The sequence below is a fragment of the Sardina pilchardus genome, chromosome 16, assembly GCF_963854185.1.
Source record: "Sardina pilchardus chromosome 16, fSarPil1.1, whole genome shotgun sequence".
In the NCBI taxonomy this organism is placed as follows: Eukaryota; Metazoa; Chordata; class Actinopteri; order Clupeiformes; family Clupeidae; genus Sardina; species Sardina pilchardus.
This window is the reverse complement of record NC_085009.1, coordinates 16,221,276-16,225,542: the sequence shown is the minus strand read 5'-3', so window position 1 is coordinate 16,225,542 and position 4,267 is coordinate 16,221,276. Positions and strand designations below refer to the sequence as shown.

The window sequence follows — 4,267 nt, the reverse complement described above, 5'->3', positions numbered from 1 at the left end:
AGACCTCCATAGGAATAAATGGCAGTGCTTTTTCTGCGTTATGGGACTTTTGGAACTATTAACAGCCAATCTCTTGGTCAGTAGTCAATGAGTTAATTGATTACACCCTCCAGCATCCAGGAGAACATCCCACCCTCCTGCGATTCAGCCATTCAACACAGGTTTTTTGGAACTTTTGATCGTGTGGCGGCAACATCAAAGAGTGTCGCAACTCTCTCTTTCTATGGCTCTGGACCAGAGAAGCCAGAACTCTGAGCAGTGGCTTGACCACACAGGTGGCAGTGGCAGCAAACCTTTTAAGGATATGGCACTGTAACGACCCAGGCACACACCAACTGAAATTGAAATCAATGAATTGATTACTTAACAGAAAAGAAAGGTCTATGGGATGATGTGATAGGACTTCTGGTTGTGGACATGCACATGGAAATGATGGAGAGAATTTGGAAAATGGAGGCAAGGTGCCTGGAAGAGAGAGAGAGAGAGAGAGGGAGAGAGCGAGAGAGAGAGAGAGAGAGAGAGAGTGTGTCTGCGCAAATGACTGTGAGTGGATGTTAGGAAGAGAGTGTGTGGCTGCGTGTGAATCGCAGTGTGTCAGAGCGTCAGTGTCAGGGGTCAAAGTGAGGTTGACCTTTGGGCCTATATAGCCCCTGCCCACTCCAGGTGAGGTCAGTCCTCATTAGTAGCCCCACAGAACATGCCCACTGTCCATGCATGGGCCTCTACAGACACAGCAGGGACAGTGTGGCCATAGTTCGCTTATTATAAGCGAGTTTGGGCTTGTTTTTTTTTTGCAAAGTCGAGGGATGCGGTTTTGGGGGGCGTGTGTTTGTGCGGTCGTTTCTTTGCCTCGTATCTTGCCTCGTATCTGTTGTTTCTGTATAGAATCCATGCAGCGCCTACACGTAGAGACACAGCAGGGACAGTGTTGCCATAGTCCGCTTATTTTATGCAAGTTTGGGTTTGATTTTTGTGAAGTCGCAGGGTGCGGTTTTCGGGGCATGTTTTTGTGCCATTTCTTTTGGGCTTGCCTCGTATCTGTTGTTTCTGCAAAGAATCCATGCAGCACCTACACGTACACACAGGGTATTTTCATTCCAATGATATGCCTCTGCGTCGACTCTGTGCTGTAACTGTAGGCTCCTTTGACACGACCGCCCTAGAAAAATAACGTTGGGTGTCTGGGAGTGGACGTCTCCTAACGTGACCTGGCAACACTGCGCAGGGAGTCTGTGGTTTGGCTTTGTTGTTGAGTGTCTTGCAGACAAATTACAACTCAGCCATCTATACACCTGAAGCACGAGTGTTGATTAGCTGCAGTTGTTATGGTTTGGTCTGAGCCAAATGTGCTTATTTTCCATGTACAGTCTCTGGACTGTGTATGAGGTCCAAGTTATTTTGACTGATCCTTGATCAGATCTGGGGCTGACCAAAACCAGAGGTAAGCAGAGAATGAATAGCTGTGAAATTCTGACGTCCCTTCCTTTTAACCCAAGCTCAGCAATTTCAGTGTTTTTGATAGACTTGAGAATTGAACTTGAGTTTCTGTGCCGAATAAGTTGCCACTGGGGATCTGAGCAGATATGAAGAAATATGAGAAATAGGTGAACTCCTCAGGGTCCTATATGGAAACTTCCTCAATCAGGACAATAACACATTTCATTTCTCAACATGGGTCATTAAATAAATCTAATAACCTTCACTATCCTCTCCCGTCATCCCCTGGGAACATACTGATTTAGTAACAGTCTTTTGAAAATCAATTTAATTACATGATAGAAGATGCCCTCTTTGGTTTGGCTCCAAACTGACTCAACAGCCTTGCTGGGTGGATCCTCTAAGCACCAGCCTTTTTCATTCTCACAAGCACCCTCAAAATATGTTTTAAATATGTCCACTTCTGCAGTACCCCAAACCTTAAATTTAACCAACATATTCCTATGGCCAGAGAGGGTTTCTATTAAAAGAGCATTACATAACTTATGAGGTCCCAGTGACAACCAACAATAACGTTGGATTGTTTAGTTTAAATTACCAAATATAATACTGATTCAAATCACATAATCCAGGCAGTATACATTCTGAAGTTTATGACGACTGTTTTAACTGAAATAAATAAGTCACTATGACTATGATTATGAGAAGTTTGATTGTCACGGGGACTTTCCTCCTTGGAGCGCGTGAAGACCAGAGGCGACCAGTCAGGTCACTTCACACTTCTGCAACTGGCAACCGTCACAAGTTGATGTAATTGAGAGCATTATTTGTCGCTGTTTCAGACACAGGCGACTTCTCCATTTGGATCATATTTTCTCGCTGCATCAAGCAGCTAAATTGTCAAAATCCTCCATTTTCTTCCTCGATGACTTTAATTGACGCTTTTATCTTTGTGAAATGTTGCAAGCCTAACTCTTTTGACACCCCAGAATAGTAAAAATCCAGGTGCCTTAATGACTGCAATCACAACGACACAAAACCCAACTGCCAACTTTGTAAAGTGATTTAAAAAACCGACTTACTTTCTCCTTCGGCTTCTAGATGTAAACAAATGCGAGTGGGAGATCACAACGAGGTTCCGTAGGGATTTTAGACTCGGCTGAGGTGACGGTCCGGGTAAAAACCAGGCGTTTCTGGCGCATCATGGTGAACGCACTCCAGGGCGTCGTTTCTCCAGAATATATCAGCTATATTTCCCCTCTGTACATCAGGCGCAGCTCCCCTTAAACTCGCCTATGATTAAGACCAGTTCTCCCACCGTCGTTCTTACGTCTGCTGCGCCTTCTAGCACTTGGCAATTTTTTTTTTTTTTTTTTTTTTTTTTACAACTTTCACTTTTACTGAAGTCCTATTTTTGACTCAAGCAGGCATGCGCCCAACTCTACGGCAACAGTCATCGCCATGCTGTTATGCTATCACCGATACGAAATTCTTCTATTGTTGTTACCTACGTTATCTCACGTTCCATCTCCCTCAATTCAAGTCATTTGGGAACAGTCAGACTTTGGTTGGCCATGAATTTGTTTAACCGCCCTCTAACAGTGGGCTGTTGTTGATCTTCTGTATGATTTGTACATGTTCACATACATCCGAGGGCGGACTCGCACGCCCACGGCGCCCCATCTCGTGGAAATGGATTGAGCAGCTGCCACTTTAGGGCGACCTCTCATGGTCTGCGTCCCCTAGCTCGCATCAGGTGCGGGAGAGAGAGAGAGAGAGAGAGAGAGAGAGAGAGAGAGAGAGAGAGAGAGAGAGAGAGAGAGAGAGAGAGAGAGAGAGAGAACGAGAGCACTCAACCACCAGAACAATCTGCACCTGCTCAGTTTTTCCGCTAGATGTCACCACAGGCACACGATTCTGGTAACCTATCGCTTACCCTGGGTCAGAATGTGAGCATCGTATGTGCATGGTAGCCTACTAGACCAACCAGGGGGATATATATAGCCTACCATATAACACTATATACCATCAAGTTAAAAAATGAAGAGCAAGTTATTTAGTAATATCAATAAACTTGACTTGTTGTGTTATTTTGATTGAGTAAAGATACATCAAATAACAATAGCCTGAAAGGATAGACTGAAATCACTTGGAAAACAAAATACAACAAAATGATTTATGAACTGGGTGGGCACCTATGTGTAAAAGGTAACACCTGGTCAACATAAAACTGATAATAGGAGATAAATACACAACCAAACTGATAACATGTTCCTGGCGGCTTGTTTCTTCAGGCCTTTAAGTGCTGACAAGCGAACCAACAAGTCACAAGTCGCGCTATGGGTCTCAGTAGCCTATACCCTATCATGTCCTCATTTGAAGTCCATTTCATGGTCTCGGTCTCTCTCTCTCTCTCTCTCTCTCTCTCTCTCTCTCTCTCTCTCTCTCTCTCTGCTGTGTGTATGCGCGCTCTTCCTTAATTAGATGCAACGCTGACAGCTCGAGCCCCGCAGCCTCCCTATGATGTTACTACCCGACTGTAGCTCCAGAGAGAGAGAGAGAGAGAGAGAGAGAGAGAGAGAGAGAGAGAGAGACGAATTCCCTCGCAGCCGGCGACCGAGGCATGGGCATTCCTGTCTGTCAGATTCAATATGCGGGTGAGAAAATGATACCGCAGCCCGGGCTGTGCAAAGAGCCGGCCGGGCATGGAGTCGATGCGCAACAACGAGAAAACTCTGACGTTTAGTGCAGCCATATGCGCACCGCACCGCACAGCGCATCTGATCTCGGAGCTCTGTGTGAGTCTCTGAGTCACTTCCTTCTGAGTTCA

At 45.3% G+C, this 4,267-nt stretch overlaps 1 protein-coding gene across 1 annotated transcript in view; it reads right to left on the bottom strand.

Moving 5' to 3' along the window:
• The window catches only part of LOC134059536 (ras and Rab interactor 1-like), a 22,814-nt gene extending 20,003 nt beyond the window's left edge, over positions 1-2,811 (bottom strand). The window contains exon 1 of the mRNA XM_062515980.1: positions 2,520-2,811. The gene's annotated coding sequence lies outside the window, so the exon portion shown is untranslated. The remainder of the gene's footprint in view (positions 1-2,519) is intronic.
• Positions 2,812-4,267: the final 1,456 nt, after the last annotated feature.